This window comes from Bufo bufo, chromosome 8, assembly GCF_905171765.1.
Source record: "Bufo bufo chromosome 8, aBufBuf1.1, whole genome shotgun sequence".
Classification (NCBI taxonomy): domain Eukaryota; kingdom Metazoa; phylum Chordata; class Amphibia; order Anura; family Bufonidae; genus Bufo; species Bufo bufo.
The window spans coordinates 144,288,203-144,308,309 of NC_053396.1; positions in this window are offsets into that span (position 1 = coordinate 144,288,203).

Below are 20,107 nucleotides of genomic sequence, written 5' to 3' on the forward strand. Positions count from 1 at the left end.
GGGCCTGCTGGTGAGCGGACCCTCTAAAAAAATTCGATGTGAGGGACTGCATGTGAGCGGACCCTCTAAAAAATTATATTTGAAGGCCAGATATGCAAGGTCATTATATGTGACGAATAAGCAATGCATGTTGATAGGATGGAAGAGGAGGAGGATAAGAAAAGGAAGATTCAACCATATACCTTTGTTTGTGGTGGAAGGGGTGCATGGGAATACAGTCTATTAACTACATTAAAAACAACACATGTAAAGTGCCTTTTTGATCATCAGCATTCCTCTGGTGGAGTGGAGAAGTCATGGTCAATCCAGGCCTTGTTCATTTTTATATCAACATGTCAGCATTTTCTGCTGACAGGCGGATACGCTTATCTGTTATAATGCCACCAGCAGCACTAAATACACACTCAGACAAAATGCTTGCGTCAGGGCAGGCAAGCACCTCCAAAGCGTAGAAAGCAAGTTCGTGCAACGTGTCCAGCTTGAACACCCATTAGTTGCAAGGCACTAAGGGATCATTGAGGACGCTGACACGGTCTGCTATGTACTCCTTCACCATCTTCCAAAATGCTTCTCTCTTAGTGGCAGTAGGCCGCATATCAGGGTTAGGGTGCTGGAGGGAGGTCATGAAACTGCCCCAAGCTTTGGAGAGTGTTGCCCTGCCTCTGTTGGAACTGCTGTGTGTTCCCCTTGTCTCCCCTCCGCGGTTGGCCAAGGAAGTACGGACTCTGCCGCCAGCGTTGTCAGATGGAAAATTTTGAGCAATTTTCCAACAAGGATCTTCTGGTATTGCACCATTTTGCTCATCCTCTCAACCAGAGGAATGAGAGATGAGAAGTTCTCTTTGTAGCGGGGGTCGAGAAGGGTGAACAACCAGTAATCCGTGTTCTTTAAAATGCTTATAACGCACGAAAGGCAGCCTAACATGAAGTCAGCCATGTGTGCCAGAGTACCAAAAGGCGAGTACCTCCTTGCTGTCATCATCAGAAGGATCACTCCCAATCTCCTCTTCCTCTTCTTCTGCCCACCAACGCAGAACAGATGGAATTAAACTTCCATGGGTACTACCCTCTGTAGCCAAGGCAATCGTCTCCAGCTCCTCCTCCTCTTCCTCCTCTTCAGCCTCCAATTCGCAGTGAGAAGACAAACTGAGGGTGGTCTGGCTATCATCAACCTGTGTAATGTCTTCCCCCATTTCCACATGCACAGCGTTGTCCTTAATTGTGAGCAGCAAGCATTTAAGAAGACACAGAAGTGGGATGGTGACGCTGATAATAGCGTTATCGACGCTCACATCTGTGTTGATACCTCAAAGTTGCGTAAAACCTCACAGAAGTCAGACGTCCATGCCCACTCCTCGCTTGTGAATAGCGGAAGTTGACTGGAAAGGCGACGACCATGTTGCAGCTGGTATTCCACAACTGCCCGCTGCTGCTCACAAAGCCTGGCCAACATGTGGAATGTGGAGTTCCAGCACGTGCTCACATCGCACAACAGCCGGTGAGGTGGCAATTTCAAGCTCCTGCTGCAGCGTTGAGAGATCGGCTGAAGCGGACGGTGACTCGCGGAAATGTGCACACACGCGGCACACCTTCACCAATAGCTCAGGCAAATTTGGGTAGGTTTTGAGAAACCGCTGAACCACATGGTTGAACACGTGGGCTAGGCATGGGATGTGTCTGAGCTTGCCGAGCTCCAAAGCCGCCACCAAGTTACGGCCATTATCAGACACAACCATGCCTGGTTCTAGGTTGAGTGGCGAGAGTCACAGCTCAGTCTGTTCTCTTATCCCCTGTCATAGCTCTGAGCATTGTGCTGTTTGTCACCTAGGCAGATCAGCTTCAGCACGGCCTGTTGCTGCTTCCCCACTGCAGTGCTACACTGCTTCCGCAACCGACTGAAGACTGACTGGTGCTGCACTCGGATTCTTTGGAGGTGGAGGAGGAGAAGTGGGGGTTAGAGCCACTAACGTAGGTGGTAGCGGAAACCCTAATGGAATTGGCGCCTGCAATCCTTGGTAGCAAATGTGCCTTCCCAGGGTGAGAGTCGCTCCCAACCTCCACAAAATTCACCCAGTGTGCCGTCAGGGAAATGTAGCGTCACTGGCTGAAAGCACTGGTTAAGTGGACCTTCCCAGTAACTGCGTTTTTCAGAGCACGTGTGATGTTAATTAAGGTACACATGTTGGTGTAAGGCTGGCACGGCACACCTTGAAAAATAGGGGCGGCTGGGGACTGCGTAACGAGTGACGGCCACCGACATCAAGCTGGGGAAGGCCTCAGTGTCCACAAGCCTAAATGGCAACATTTCCAGGGCTGGTAATTTGGAAAGCTGCACATTTAGTGCTATGGCCTGTGGGTGGGTGGCTGCGTATATGCGCTTGCATTTAAATGCCGGGGGTAATGACATTTGGACGCAGCGCTTGGACAGGGAAGTGGATGTGGTCGCTAATGGTGCTAGCCAAGGTGCAGGGCGGAAGGCATCCGGGCCTGCGTCTAGGACAGGGGATTGGCCAGCACGTAACACAGGGCAAGATGAGGAAGTGGTGTGACCCGCATACACAGATTGTGGACCCAGGCGTTCGGCCCACCTATTAGGGTGCTTTGATGACATGTAGAGAATTATGCTGGCGGTGGTGAGGTTGCTAGTGCTCACGCCCTTACTCATTTTGGTGTGCCACAGGTTGCAAACTACTATTCTTTTGTCGTCCGCACTTTCCTCAAAAAAGCGCCATACTGCCGAACACCTACCCCTGGGCAAGGGAGATTTACGCAAGGGGGTGCCCCAAGGAACAGTTGCCGGCCTGTTCGGTGGTGCCCGCCTTCTACCTTTTACCACCCTACTGTCTCTTCTAGCCTGTTTTAGTGCTGCAGATCCCTCCCCCTCTGTAATGCTCTCCTTGTTGCCACCTTCCCAGGGTGGGTCAGTGACCTTGTCGTCCAGCACCTCCTCTTCCATTTCCTCACTCTGATCATCCTCCTGATTTGTTAACCTAACCACAACCTCAGTGATTAACAACTGTGTGCCATCCTCTTCCTCAACCTCTTGAGACAGAAATTGCGGATGAGTCATTGGCAACTGTGTCTCATCATTATCCACCTCATTACACACTAATTGACGTTCACCAGCAATGATCTTGTGACTCTGGATGCTAAAGAGGATGGGAATCGGGACATAAGATCTCAGTTCCCTCTTCGGCCAAATCAATTAATGGCGATGTAAAGAGATCCTCAGAATATTCGAGAGTGGGATCACTTGTTTGGCCAGACTGTAAATGATGGGAGGATGGAGGATCAGGGTGAGGATTGTGTGGACCAGACTCCTGGCTACTGTTTGGACTTGGTGGAAGACAGGGTGGTGCTTAACCGATTGGGAGCACTATGTGCTGCAATCCAACCGACCACCTGCTCGCACTGGGCTGACTTCAAGAGTGGTGTCCTGTGCCGCCCTGCAAACTGGGACATGAAGCTAGGTATATTGAATGATTGTTTTTCTTGTGCTCTGCCAGCAGGTACAGTTTCACTGCGCCCAGGGCCACAGCCTATGCATGCACCATTAGCATCACGGCCTCTTCCTCGTCCCTTAATGGTCTCCTTCTTCATATTAAATATTATTTGTTGTCAGTAATATTTTTCCCAATATCTGGCCCTGACCCTGACACATGCTATTGAAGCGCAGATGTGACAATTCACTGCAGACACCATTTATAGGCAAAGTGTTGATAAATTATGGAAAATATATACAGTATTTGTTGCCAGTAATATTCTTGCCAATATCTGGCCCTGACACACACACACACACACACACACGCCATTGCAGTGCAGATGTAAATATTCACTGCAGACACCGTTTATAGGCAAAGTGTGGATAAATTATGGAAAATATATATTTGTTGTCAGTAATATTTTTTCCAATATCTAGCCCTGACACACACACGTGCTTGCAGCGCAGATGTGACAATTCACTGCAGACACACCGTTTATAGGCAAAGTGTGGATAAATTATGGAAAATATATATTTGTTGTCAGTAATATTTTTCCCAATATTTGGCCCTGACACACACACACACACACGCTATTGCAGCGCAGATGTGACAATTCACTGCAGACCCTGTTTATAGGCAAAGTGTGGATAAATTATGGAAAATATATATTTGTTGTCAGTAATATTTTTCCCATTATTTGGCCCTGACACACACACACACACACACACACACACTCACTTGCAGCGCAGATGTGACAATTCACTGCAGACACCGTTTATAGGCAAAGTGTGGATAAATTATAGAAAATATATATTTGTTGTCAGTAATATTTTTCCCAATATCTGGCCCTAACACACACACACACACGCACTTGCAGCGCAGATGTGACAATTCACTGCAGACACTATTTATAGTGTGGGGATCCGCTCTGGTAGGCAGTGGTAGCGAGTGCATAATAGAGGCAACACAGACCGGTCTTAGTGTAAAACACAATGCTTTGTTTATTCACATGGTGCATATTTGTGAAAGGCGGTGCAGTTCATAGGGAGGGTGGTCACACACGACCGCAAAATAATAGTTCAAACACAAAAAGTCCCTGCTGCAGGCTACTTGAGGCCTGTTTCAGTCACATAAAGCAAAGTCTATTTAAAGCCAGGAGTAATGTCACCTTTTTCTCCTTGGTGAAGTAAGTCCATGGGTCCTGCTTCTAGCCACAGGACACGGATCCCTCCTGGCTTCAGCTGCAGGTCCCTGCCCACTCCTTTACAGGCCTCAGCACGCAGCCCAGCTCACCTCCACTTCTTACTCTCACAGCCAGAGAACACAGAAACTCCACATTGCACACCACACCCTTGTTGCTGGTCAGGTTTTAACCCTTCCCTGCAAAACCTGGCATGGACCATGGGGAGACAGGCACCCGCCTGCATATCTGCCTGCTCCCAATAAGAGCCGGCCCGGATTCGCTGTGTTATCAGCATAACCGCTGCAAAATGCACTTTTCCGTCTCTTACTCTACCAGGGCCAGGACCCCCGGTGGCACGTACTTCCCGTCTACCACCACCCCAGGTGGGATGAGGACACTGCAGACACCGTTTATAGGCAAAGTGTGGATAAATTATGGAAAATATATATTTGTTGTCAGTAATATTTTTCCCATTATTTGGCCCTGACACACACATAAGCGCTTGCAGCGCAGTTGTGACAATTCACTGCAGACACCGTTTATAGGCAAAGTGTGGATAAATTATAGAAAATATATATTTGTTGTCAGTAATATTTTTTCCAATAACTGGCCCTGACACACACACTCGCGCTTTCAGCTCAGATGTGACAATTCACTGTAGACACCGTTTATAGGCAAAGTGTGGATAAATTATGGAAAATATATATTTGTTGTCAGTAATATTTTTTCCCAATATCTGGCCCTGACATACGCTATTGCAGAGCAGATGTGACAATACACTGCATACACGTTTATAGATAAAGTGTTGATAAATTATGGAAAATATACACTGCTCAAAAAAATAAAGGGAACACATAAACAACACAATGTAACTCCAAGTCAATCACACTTCTGTGAAATCAAACTGTCCACTTAGGAAGCAACACTAAATGACAATCAATTTCACATGCTGTTGGGCAAATGGGATAGACAACAGGTGGAAATTATAGGCAATTAGCAAGACACCCCCAATAAAGGAGTGGTTCTGCAGGTGGTTACCACAGACCACTTCTCAGTTCCTATGCTTCCTGGCTGATGTTTTGGTCACTTTTGAATGCTGGCGGTGCTTTCACTCTAGTGGTAGCATGAGACGGAGTCTACAACCCACACAAGTGGCTCAGGTAGTGCAGCTTATCCAGGACGGCACATCAATGCGAGCTGTGGCAGGAAGGTTTGCTGTGTCTGTCAGCGTAGTGTCCAGAGCATGGAGACGCTACCAGGAGACAGGCCAGTACATCAGGAGACGTGGAGGAGGCCGTAGAAGGGCAACAACCCAGCAGCAGGACCGCTACCTCCGCCTATGTGCAAGGAGGAACAGGAGGAGCACTGCCAGAGCCCTGCAAAATGACCTCCAGCAGGCCACAAATGTGCATGTGTCTGCTCAGACGGTCAGAAACAGACTCCATGAGGGGGATATGAGGGCCCGACGTCCACAGGTGGGGGTTGTGCTTACAGCCCAACACCGTGCAGGACGTTTGGCATTTGCGAGAGAACACCAAGATTGGCAAATTCGCCACTGGCGCCCTGTGCTTTTCACAGATGAAAGCAGGTTCACACTGAGCACATGTGACAGACGTGACAGAGTCTGGAGACGCCGTGGAGAACGTTCTGCTGCCTGCCACATCCTCCAGCATGACCGGTTTGGCATTGGGTCAATAATGGTGTGGGGTGGCATTTCTTTGGAGGGTCGCACAGCCCTCCATGTGCTCGCCAGAGGTAGCCTGACTGCCATTAGGTCCTCAGACCCCTTGTGAGACCATATGCTGGTGCGGTTGGCCCTGGGTTCCTCCTAATGCAAGACAATGCTAGACCTCATGAGGCTGGAGTGTGTCAGCAGTTACTGCAAGACAAAGGCATTGATGCTATGGACTGGCCCGCCCGTTCCCCAGACCTTAATCCAATTGAGCACATCTGGGACATCATGTCTCGCTCTATACACCAATGTCACGTTGCACCACAGACTGTCCAGGAGTTGGCAGATGCTTTAGTCCAGGTCTGGGAGGAGATCCCTCAGGAGACCGTCCGCCACCTCATCAGGAGCATGCACAGGCGTTGTAGGGAGGTCATACAGGCACGTGGAGGCCACACACACTACTGAGCCTCATTTTGACTTGTTTTAAGGACATTACATCAAAGTTGGATCAGCCTGTAGTGTGTTTTTACACTTTAATTTTGAGTGTGACTCCAAATCCAGACCTCCATGGGTTGAAAATTTTGATTTCCATTTTTTTATTTTTGTGTGATTTTGTTGTCAACACATTCAACTATGTAAAGAACAAAGTATTTCAGAAGAATATTTAATTAACTCAGATCTAGGATGTGTTATTTTTGTGTTCCCTTTATTTTTTTGAGCAGTGTGTATTTGTTGTCAGTAATATTTTTCCCAATCTTTGGCCCTGACACACACACACACACACACACACGTTATTGCAGCGCAGATGTGACAATTCACTGCAGACACCGTTTATAGGCAAAGTGTGGATAAATTATGGAAAAAAATATATATATATTTGTTGTCAGTAATATTTTTCCCAATATCTGTCACTGGCACACTGAAGGTACTACAGCACAGATGTCACAAGTCACTGCAGACACCCTCTATCGAAAATGTATTTTAAAATATTGAAAAAAAAAATTTGCTGGCTAAATTATATTGCTGCCAGCCTGCCACCACAAACAATATTCCTTAAAAGGACTTTTGGGTCTTTGGAACATTTTTCTATTGAATATATTGCGATCACACTCTCAAAACTATCTGTCCCTTCCTAAACTCAGCTCTCTCTGACTCACAATGAGCCAAACCCGCGTCATCGGTTGCTATCATAGGCGTGCGCACGGGGTGTGCCGGGTGTGCCTGGGCACACCCTAATCATCACCTCCGTGCTGCACTGCCATCTGCCAACTCCTGATGCGATCCTTCTCATAGGCTTCAGGCTAAGGGTCTGAAGCCTATGAGACAGTAGAGCGCTAGAATAGATTTGCTCCAGGGAGGTATGATGTCGGGAAAGAGGCGGAGTCTCGTCATACAGGGGGTGGGGCCTCAAGATATGCAGGAAATTCAACAGAGCACGTTGCAGAGAGGAGCAGAAGGTTAGAGGGGTCTGAAGAGAGGGGGTGAAGTGATATTATTTATCTGGGGACTGTATGCTGGAGGGGCTAAAGGCAGAGATAGTGATGTATTTTACATGGGACTGTATGCTGGAGGGGCTAAAGGCAGAGATAGTGATGTATTTTACATGGGACTGTATGCTGGAGGGGCAAAAGGCAGAGATAGTGATGTATTTTACATGGGACTGTATGCTGGAGGGGCTAAAGGCAGAGATAGTGATGTATTTTACATGGGACTGTATGCTGGAGGGGCTGAAGGCAGGAGGGGTGATATTATTTTACATGGAACTGTATGCTAGAAGGGCTGAAGGCCGGGGGAGTTTTGTATTTTACATGGGACTGTATGTTGGAGGGGCTGAAGGCAGGCAGCGAAGAGAGGGTGATATTATTTACATGGGACTGTATGTTGGAGGGGCTGAAGGCAAGGAGTGATGTATTTTACATGGGACTGTATGCTGGAGGGGCTGAAGAGCGCCATAATTATTACTATTAGGGTTCATTCACAAGTCCGCAGTGTTTTGCGGATCCGCAACACACCCGCCAGGCACCCCCATAGAACAGCCTATTTTTGTCCACAGCTGCGGACAAGAATAGGACATGTTCTATTTTTTTCCAGAGCCGCGGACCGGAAGTTCGGCAGGCCGCTCCGGAAATGCGGATGCGAAGAGCACACTGTGTGCTTTCCGCATCCATTCCGTTTCCATGGAGAATGCATGGGTCCGCACCCGTTCCGCACAATTGCGGAATGGATGCGGACACATTTTGCGGACGTGTGAATGGAGCCTAATACAGAGGTGGCCATTATAATATTAAGAATAATAACAACAACACAGAGGGGCCTGTATATATTATAATTATACAGAGGGCATTATATTTATGGGCACTACGGGTGGAGGGGGGGTCTGTTATCTGAGGAGGATAGTAAAGTGAGGAATCTAAACATTTTTCTGTGAAACTATGCAGATACGCGGCTGAAAGAAGGTATCATGGCGGTCTTATCTCCGAATGAAGACGTTGAGGAAAGTCTACATCAGAGGAGACGTCACTGGATGTAACAGGTATGTGCTGCTGTACTCTACTGTATAGTGTGCACCATTATATGTAATGTCCATCCACATATCTGTTTGGGGGGGGCTATAGGATTTAGTCCACACGGCCGCAGTCCGGTCCTAGACTTCAGGTCACACTGTGCGTGTTCTGAATTCTGGGGCCTCATACCCATCTACTACATTATCTGTACTCAGAGAGTTACCACTGTGTTATCTGTGGTGTTACATAGGACTGCAGGTGACATCTACTACAGTATCTGTACTCAGTTACCACTGTGTCATCTGTGGTGTTACATAGGACTGCAGGTGACATGTACTGCATTATTTGTAAAAAGATTGGGGGGAGAAATACTTGGCTTGCCCCGGGTGCTGGCAACCCACGCTACACGACTGGAACTCTGCCCTGTATGTTCCCTGCTGCTTGCTACCCTTCCTCAATTACACCCCTGTATAATGTACCCTGATACCCCTCAGTTATATGATACTGTATAACTGAGGGGTATCAGGGTAAATTACAGGGGGTAATATAACTGAAGGATCAGGGTAAATTATACAGGGGGTAAAACTAAGGGGTATTAGGGTACATTATTATACAGGGGTAATATAACTGAGGAGGGCTATCTCAGGGGACATGATGAAGGGGTAATATAACTTATATAATATAAGTTATATTACCCCTGTATAATGTCCCTGATAGCCCTCCTCAGTTATATTACTTCTGTATAATTTACCCTGATAGCCCTTAGTTATATTACCCCTGTATAATAATGTACCCTGATACCCCTTAGTGTATTTGTGTGTGTGTGTATATATATATATATATATATATATATATATATACGCACGCACGCGCGGCGTGTGCTTGTGCTTTAGGGTGCACACCCTAATGCAATAGGCTGCGCACACCTATGGTTGCTATATAGCACCCGATGATGCATTCCAGCCAGCCAATCACTTTAATGCCTTTTGCCAACATAGCTACTGGCATTACAGTGATGGCAGTACTTACCTGCATGTTTATTGGCTGCTTAGCAGCAGAGACACGTGCGGGGAGGAGACTTGAGCATTGCACTCGAGCACATGCGGTACTCAGCCGAGTACTGCCATGTGCCGAGCATAGAGATGCTCGAGAAGAAAGGTATTCGGCCGAGCATGCTCACTCAACACTACTCAGCACATTTTTTTATCCAACACATTGATGTATTCAGCACAATAACACAAGTATGGGATAGTTATAGCCTGATACATGGAGTGGCAAAGCATTTAACCATTGATTTTTGTCCAGCACGTTCATATACCCGGCACATCTATATAATCAGCATACTTATTCTCAGCATACTTATACAATTATGGACAAAGCATTGAACCATTGACTCTAGTGTATCCAGCTTGTATCCAGCACGTCTATACACTCAGAATACTTATGTACTCAGCACCTTATGTACTCAGCACCTTATGTACTCAGCACCTTATGTACTCAGCACCTTCTTGCATTCAGCGTATTTATGCATTTAGTATACAGTGGGATGCGAAAGTTTGGGCAACCTTGTTAATCGTCATGATTTTCCTGGATAAATCGTTGGTTGTTACGATAAAAAATGTCAGTTAAATATATCATATAGGAGACACACACAGTGATATTTGAGAAGTAAAATGAAGTTTATTGGATTTACAGAAAGTCTGCTATAATTGTTTAAACAAAATTAGGCAGGTGCATAAATTTGGGCACCACAAAAAAGAAATGAAATCAATTTTTAGTAGATCCTCCTTTTGCAGAAATTACAGCCTCTAAACGCTTCCTGTAGGTTCCAATGAGAGTCTGGATTCTGGTTGAAGGTATTTTGGACCATTCCTCTTTACAAAACATCTTTAATTCATTCAGGTTTGATGGCTTCCGAGCATGGACAGCTCTCTTTACGTCACACCACAGATTTTCAATTATATTCAGGTCTGTGGACTGAGATGGCCATTCCAGAACGTTGTACTTGTTCCTCTGCATAAATGCCTTAGTGGATTTTGAGCAGTGTTTAGGGTCGTTGTCTTGTTGAAAGATCCAGCTCCGGCGCAGCTTTAGCTTTGTCACTGATTCCTGGACATTGGTCTCCAGAATCTGCTGATACTGAGTGTAATCCATGCGTTTCTCAACTTTGACAAGATTCCCAGTCCCTGCACTGGCCACACAGCCCCACAGCATGATGGAACCACCACCATATTTTACTGTAGGTAGCAGGTGTTTTTCTTGGAATGCTGTGTTCTTTTTCCTCCATGCATAACGCCCCTTGTTATGGCCAAATAACTCAATTTTAGTTTCATCAGTCCACAGCACCTTATTCCAAAATGAAGCTGGCTTGTCCAAATGTGCTTTAGCCCACCTCAAGCGGCACTTTTTGTGCTGTGGGCGGAGAAAAGGCTTCCTCTGCATCACTCTCGCATACAGCATCTCCTTGTGTAAAGTGCGTTGAATGGTTAAACGATGCACAGTGACTCCATCTGCAGCAAGATGATGTTGTAGGTCTTTGGTGCTGGTCTGTGGGTTGACTCTGACTGTTCTCACCATTCGTCGCTTCTGTCTATCCGAGATTTTTCTTGGTCTGCCACTTCGAGCCTTAACTTGAACTGAGCCTGTGGTCTTCTATTTCCTCAATATGTTCCTAACTGTGGAAAAAGACAGCTGAAATCTCTGAGACAGCTTTCTGTATCCTTCCCCTAAACCATGATGGTGAACAATCTTTGTCTTCAGGTCATTTGAGAGTTGTTTTGAGACCCCCATGTTGCTACTCTTCAGAGAAAATTAAAAGAGGAGGGAAACTTACAATTGACCCCCTTAAATACTCTTTCATTTCACTTCTCAAATATCACTGTGTGTGTCTCCTATATGATATATTTAACTGATATATTTAACTGACATTTTTTATCGTAACAACCAACGATTTATACAGGAAAATCATGACGATTAACAAGGTTGCCCAAACTTTCGCAGCCCACTGTATAAATCACGCGATTTGCTGATTATTTAAAACCATTTCAAGTTAAAGGAGCACTGAATGAACAATAGCCTGGTTAGGCTCCTGGTGACATAGAACATATGCCATTGATTTTGTAATGACCGACGTCACGCACAGGGAGGATAAAAGGGAAAGCCCTGCCCAAAGGAGAGGGAAAGGTGGTGACCCCTAACTCACCTTGCGGCTGACACCTGACTGCCCTGACGTCCCTAGACGGGTTCCTCACCCGTGCGGCGATCACAAGCCTAAACCCTGGCTTTCCCTAAAATGATCCCTAGATAGTGAACAGGCCGGTGGGATCGCTAGTCCACACCACTATCACTAAGAGGGAAACACCAGGGAGAGGACAGACAAAACAGACAAACACATACACCCAGGTGGGCGATTACAATAGACCACAAAGGTCCAACAGGGATCCGGAGGGTAGCGTTCTGGACCAACTACCAGAGAACGCAGCAACACAGCTCCAGAAGGTCAGAATAGATGTCCAGGCAGGAAGTTCTATCTCTGGCAACCAGAGAAGTGTGAGAGAGGAATATAAGGAGGTTTGGGAGTGCTGGACAAGGAACAGCTGAGGAGAAGGAGCTACGGATCCCTGAGTGAGCCAAAAGGGTTTGCAAAGCAAACCCAGAAAGCTACCATAAGGAAAACAGCCCTATGTTAAATAGAGCATGCAGCCAACCGCTGCGACTTCCTGACCCCGGGTATAACGGAGTCAGGCGTGGTTGTCGATACCCTCGTGACAGTACCCCCCTCTCTACGAGGGGCCTCTGGACACTCAGGACCAGGTCTCTCAGGATGAGAGGCATGAAAAACCCGAACTAGCCTGTCGGCGTTTACCTCAGACGCAGGAACCCACATTCTTTCCTCGGGACCGTAACCTCTCCAATGCACCAGATATTGAAGAGAGCGGCAGACCCCACGAGAATTAACAATTTTGGATATCTGAAATTCTAGATTACCATCCACGACAACAGGAGGGGGTGGCAGCGGTGACGGTTCTAGAGGTGGAACTGATTTTTTGAGTAACGACTTATGAAAAACATTATGAATTTTAAAAGTCTGAGGTAACTCCAGGCGAAAAGCCACGGGGTTGATGATGGCTACAATTTTGTAAGGCCAATAAACCTAGGACCCAGTTTCCAAGAGGGAACCTTCAATTTAATATTCCTAGTAGACAACCACACATAGTCCTTCACTCCTAGGTCCGGACCTGGCGACCGTCTCTTATCAGCCATGCATTTGTATTTACCTCCCATATTTTTCAAGTTAGCTTGCACCTTCTGCCATACCGATGAAAGAGATGACGAAAACCGTTCCTCTTCGGGAACCCCAGAAGACCCCCCCTCTTTGAAAGTACAGAATTTGGGATGAAAACCATATGCACCAAGAAATGGTGACTTGCCAGTGGATTCCTGACGACGATTATTTATGGCAAACTCAGCTAACGGTAAATATGATGACCACAGCTCTTGGTTTTCAGACACAAAACATCTTAGATATGTCTCCAGGTTTTGGTCGGTACGCTCAGTCTGTCCATTCGACTGAGGATGGAAAGCTGAGGAAAAGGACAAGTGTACCCCCAAACGGGAACAAAAAGCTTTCCAAAATTTAGAAATAAACTGGGTACCCCGATCCGAAACAACATCGGAGGGGACCCAGTGAAGCTTCACGATTTCACTGACGAATACCTGAGCAAGAGTCTTAGCATTAGGTAGTGCGGGTAACGCAATAAAGTGTACCATTTTGCTAAACCTGTCCACCACTACCAAAATAACTGTTTTACCCGCAGACAAAGGTAAGTTAGTGATAAAATCCATTGACAGATGTGTCCGCGGTCTATTGGGAATGACGAGTGGTAATAGAGACCCTGCAGGACGTGTATGTGAAACTTTTGCGCACGCACAGGTAGAACAAGAAGACACAAAATTCAATACATCCTGATGCAACCTTGGCCACCAAAAACGACGAGACAATAGCTCCAAGGTTGCTTTACTACCCGGGTGCCCAGCAAGTGCCGAACTATGATGTTCCTTTAATAATTCGAAACGTAGGTTCAACGGTACAAACAATTTCTCTGAGGGGCAAGAGACCGGGGCGTCCCCCTGGGCCTCTAACACCTTCCCCTCCAAAACAGAGTGTACCGCAGAAACAACCACTCCTCTTTGAAGAATGGGCACCGGATCACTCACATTACCCCCTCCAGGGAAACAACGAGATAGTGCATCAGCCTTGGTGTTCTTTGCCCCAGGACGATAGGTAATCACAAAGTTAAACCTGGTAAAAAATAGCGAACACCTTGCCTGTCTAGGGGTGAGACGCTTAGCTGATTCGAGGTACAGAAGATTTTTGTGGTCCGTAATCACAGTGACGGGGTGGACTGCCCCCTCTAAGAAGTGACGCCACTCCTCAAACGCAAGTTTAATAGCTAATAGTTCCCTATTGCCAATATCGTAGTTCTTTTCTGCTGCAGATAGTTTTTTAGAAAAGAAAGCACAAGGACGCCATTTGCCAGGAGATGGACCCTGAGACAGCACCGCCCCCACTCCCACCTCTGACGCATCGACTTCAACAATAAAAGGCTGAGAGACATCAGGTTGGACTAGTATAGGTGCCGAGGTAAACCTCTCTTTTAAAGAGGAAAAAGCAACTTTAGCGGCGTCAGACCATTTAGAAAAATCAGTCCCCTTCCTAGTCATGTCAGTAAGCGGTTTTACAATAAGTGAATAATTTTTAATGAATTTCCTATAGAAATTCGCGAAGCCCAAGAACCGTTGTAGTGCTTTGAGGTTATCAGGAAGATCCCAATCTAAAATTGCCTGGACCTTCCTAGGATCCATACGGAAACCTGAAGCAGATAAAAAATAACCTAGGAATTGTATCTCCTGAACGGCGAAGACACATTTTTCAATTTTAGCATATAATTTATTCGTCCGTGGGACCTGCAGTACTTGTCTGACATGCACCTCATGTGTTTTCAGATCGACGAATAAATTAAAATATCATCTAGGTATATTATCACAAACCTGCCGATTAGATGACTAAAAATGTCATTAACGAAATGTTGAAAGACGGCAGGAGCATTGGTCAGACCGAAAGGCATAACTAGATTTTCATAATGCCTCTCAGGGGTGTTAAACGCTGTTTTCCACTCATCCCCCTCCTTAATACGAATCAGATTGTAGGCCCCCCTAAGATCAAGTTTGGAGAACCACCTAGCACCCGCAATCTGATTAAACAGGCAGGAATGAGAGGAAGAGGGTATGGGTCTCTGATGGTTATCCGATATAATTCACAAAAATCTAGGCAAGGACGCAGGCCCCCATCTTTCTTTTTAACAAAGAAAAACCCTGCAGCCACGGGTGAAGAAGAGAGTCTGATGTGTCCCCTAGCCAAGCTCTCGGAGATATAATCTTTCATGGCTTGTCTCTCTGGACCCAAAAGATTATATAACCTGCTCTTGGGTAATTTTGCGCCGGGAATAAGGTTAACCGGGCAATCATAAGGACGATGAGGTAGTAACGTCTGACAACCCTTTTCAGAAAAAACATCCTCAAAATCCGAAATAAATGTAGGTAGGGTAGTTATGGAGACGACTAAGCAATTGCTATTTAAGCAATTTTCTCTGCACTGCTCACTCCACTCCAATATCTCCCTGGCCTGCCAATCCACTAATGGATTGTGCGCTACCAACCAGGGAAGACCCAGCACTACCGGAGTGGGAAGCCCCTCCAAAACATAACCTGAAAGCATCTCGTTATGGTGGTCCCCTACCCAAAGGTGTAAATTATGAACAATGTGTGTGAGGTTTCTCTGAGACAGGGGAGCAGAATAAATAGCGAATATGGGAATGGGTCTCTGTAACGTACAGAGAGACAAACCCATAGTGCGGCCAAAATGGGCATCTATCAAATTTACCCCTGCTCCACTGTCTAGAAAGAAAGAAATTGTCTCCGTCTTATCACCAAAAATAATAACCGCTGGCAACACAAATTGCGATGTACGTATGGAGGAAACGTATACCCCCCGGCTGACATCCTCCACACAGCCTGGGGTTAGTAGTTTTTCCGACGGTCTTTTGTTTCTGAGGAAAGAAGGACAGACATTAATGAAATGACCCCTCTCCCCACAAAAAAAACAAACCCCACGCCTACGGCGAGCCTCAGGAGGACGGACCTGACGAGTAGTTCCTCCTAGCTGCATAGGCTCGTCTAAGTCCGTACAGACTAACTGCTGCTTGGGAGTGGGTTACCAATTGCTCCGGTTTTTTCAACCTGTCCCTAAGGCGTCTATCTATTCGGATAGAAAGGGACATAACCGCATCAAGGGAAAAGGGGGTCTCATATAATGCAAGCGCATCCTTAACCCTTTCGGATAACCCAGAGCAGAACTGACTCCTGAGAGCCGGGTCGTTCCATTGGGTATCCGTAGCCCACCTACGGAATTCAGAGCAATACTCCTCTACCGGCCGCTCTCCTTGTAAGAGTCTCCGTAATCTTGATTCAGCCAGTGCGACTTGGTCAGGGTCGTCATATATGAGACCCAAAGCCCCGAAAAACTCATCCACTGACCGGAGAGCCTGGGAATCAGTAGGTAAAGAGAACGCCCAGGACTGCGGGTCCCCCTGCAGCAGGGAAATAACAACCCCCACCCGCTGATCTTCATTACCAGAGGAGTAAGGGCGCAGTATAAAATATAACTTACAGGCCTCACGGAATGTCAAAAACTTGTCCCTTCCCCCAGAAAATCTGTCAGGGAGAGGGACCTTGGGTTCCGCAACAACCTGGTTACCAGTAGCAACCGCTGGGCTTGCGGTCAGTTGTAATCGCTGCTGTTGCTGGAGGACCGACGCCTTCAATCCTGCCACCTCAAAAGACAGGCCATGAAATTGTTTGGACAGAGCAGCAATTTGATCCATACTGGATTCAAAGTAGGTAAATTTTTTTTTTTTTTTTTTTTACCTACACAAAATAAGGGCCAGAGATAATGTAATGACCGACGTCACGCACAGGGAGGATAAAAGGGAAAGCCCTGCCCAAGGGAGAGGGAAAGGTGGTGACCCCTAACTCACCTTGCGGCTGACACCTGACTGCCCTGACGTACCTAGACGGGTTCCTCACCCGTGCGGCGATCACGTGCCTAAACCCTGGCTTTCCCTAAAATGAGCCCTAGATAGTGAACGGGCCGGTGGGATCGCTAGTCCGCACCACTATCACTAAGAGTGAAACACCAGGGAGAGGACAGACAAAACAGACAAACACATACACCCAGGTGGGCGATTACAATAGACCACAAAGGTCCAACAGGGATCCGGAGGGTAGCTTTCTGGACCAACTACCAGAGAACGCAGCAACACAGCTCCAGAAGGTCAGAATAGATGTCCAGGCAGGAAGTTCTATCTCTGGCAACCAGAGAAGTGTGAGAGAGGAATATAAGAAGGTTTGGGAGTGCTGGACAAGGAACAGCTGAGGAGAAGGAGCTACGGATCCCTGAGTGAGCCAAAAGGGTTTGCAAAGCAAACCCAGAAAGCTACCATAAGGAAAACTTAACTTAAATAGAGCGTGCAGCCAACCGCTGCGACTTCCTGACCCCGGGTATAACGGAGTCAGGCGTGGTTGTCGATACCCTCGTGACAGATTTGGGACATATTTGATCATATTGGATTATCATATTAGACTATTCCATCTGGATTTATAAATAGACCATTGACAATTTATATTTTTTATTTTTTTTACTTTAGATTATTGTATATGGTGAAAGGTATAAAGTACCAGTTACCCATAAGCACATGTTTTTAGATACATCTTTAATAAATCAGTTTTTATAGCATACATGGATTCTTGCGTTCCACGTACAGTAGCTCTAGATGAGAGTGTGCCTGCCACATCTATATCTTTCTCTATATTTTTACAAACATATGACTGGCTAGCCATTGATTCTCCTGGAAAAGTTAGATGTTTGCCAGGGGTGCTGGAAGGCTAACCCGAGGTAATCAGCTGTGCAAATTAACATGAGTTGTTAAACAAGTTGACATTTTCAATTAACTTAGCCTGTCCTAACTATAACCAAATTGTAAGTTATTTAGGATTAAAAATTAATACTTATTGAATTGTGTAAGGGATCAGCTCTTTTTCGTGGGTCATTATAGAAACATAGAAACATAGAATGTGTCGGCAGATAAGAACCATTTGGCCCATCTAGTCTGCCCAATATACTAAATACTATGGATAGCCCCTGGCCCTATCTTATATGAAGGATGGCCTTATGCCTATCCCATGCATGCTTAAACTCCTTCACTGTATTTGCAGCTACCCGTTCTGCAGGAAGGCTATTCCATGCATCCACTACTCTTTCACTAAAGTAATACTTCCTGATATTACTTTTAAACCTTTGCCCCTCTAATGTAAAACTATGTCCTCTTGTAGCAGTTTTTCTTCTTTTAAATATTCTTTCCTCTTTTACTGTATTGATTCCCACTATGTATTTAAAAGTTTCTATCATATCCCCTCTGTCTCGCCTTTCTTCCAAGCTATACATGTTAAGGTCCTTTAATCTCTCAGACTTACCACGGAAAACCGTGTTGCATGTCCAAGCAGTGCATTTATTGGACAGTCTTCAGACACAGCACAATTAATACAAAACAATAAACACTCACCCGTCCAGGCTCTAACTAAACACAGTATTCCTGACTCACTTATACAATTGTGTTTAGACCCGGTGTCAGGTCTGGCTTCCTCAGCCGCTTGTACACCAGCCCCCCAGGCTGTAGCAATGTCAGTCAAAATACGAGTCCCTTTGGGGGATTGTGACCCAGCAGTTCTCCCAACTGTGGCCGTGTGACCCTTGATCCCAGGCATCACGGCGTCCCCCAAACGTTCTGGCTAGCAGCTAGCCCTGTGGCCCCTAGGCCAGCCCGGCTGAGACCACTTGTACAGAGCCTCCAGCATGACTCTGTTGCACAAAGACTATTTGCTCTTAAATTACAGTCTGCGCTGGGCTCTTATTCCAGACTAATTGTGGCACCTGGTGCTGCCTCAGATCTGATGATTGCCAGGGAAGACATGGAAACTTCTGCAATAAATCTCCCCTAGCAGCCATGAGGCTTGTCACTGCCTCACAATTGTAAAACCTGAAGTTTTGATTTCTGTTTTGCATTTCGAACGTTTGCATATGTGCATTTATTTACCAAGTTACAATTCTTGGTCTAAGCCATATCATTTTCACGCAGTAATGTTATGTAAAATTCTAATAGTCTGGCTTTTAGCCCTTAGAAAATATATTTTGCCACTATGCATGTTTATTTTCTGTTGTGCACTTGGGTAGGAATAAGCATAGGGTTAATGATTCTAGCACAAAGTCTAATAAAATGTATTTATTTTTCGAAACAGCAATTAACATTGAACATTTTCCTTTTATTCACATAATTTCAGACTTTACTAACTTTTAATCCATTTTCCTACAGTTACCTAAATAACTACATAAATATGCTTGGAATTATTCTGAATTCGGTAACTAGAATGTGGTGTCCTTTGTTGGATGATGTGTAGGTGGCTTCTGTTTGCTCAAGCATGGATACAGTTACAGGAAATGATGTCAAAGTTGAATAAAATATGTGATATATGCTGTATTTTTTGGCTGCAAAATGAAGTACGCATGCCAAGTTGCCTTTGTATAATTATTAAAGAAAATTGATAAAGAAAAGAATCACGCAGCAAAGGAGTGTAGGAAATGACCAGAAAGCACAAAAGAAAATTATATTAAAGCTTCTGATGTGTTCTGCTAGTTTATTGCAACTTTGCTTAATTATTTAACATTATGCCAATATGCCAATTGCAAATATATATATATATATCTCATATATATAAAAATTTGTTTCTGTCTGTCTGTCTATCCATCTGTCTGTTCTTTATGCGCGACCAAACGACTGCACCGATCTTCACCAAATTTGGCACACAGGTACATCAGGTGTCCGGGAAGGTTTAAGACCGGGTCTCAGCTCTCTAGGACGTACCGTTCCTGGGATATTCCCAAAAAATGACCCCCATTAGCCAATACAAGCCTGTAAGTCTTTCTCTTCAAATCCCAACTACCATAAACACCTTTTTACTCCAGGTTTCCATAAGAACCCAGTCATTTTTCTTTACTGCTTAAAGGGACGAGCACTGTGGAGGTCACTGTTAATAAAAAGCCGGGCACTGTGGAGGTCTCTGTTGTTAAATGGGCGGGCACTGTGGAGGTCGCT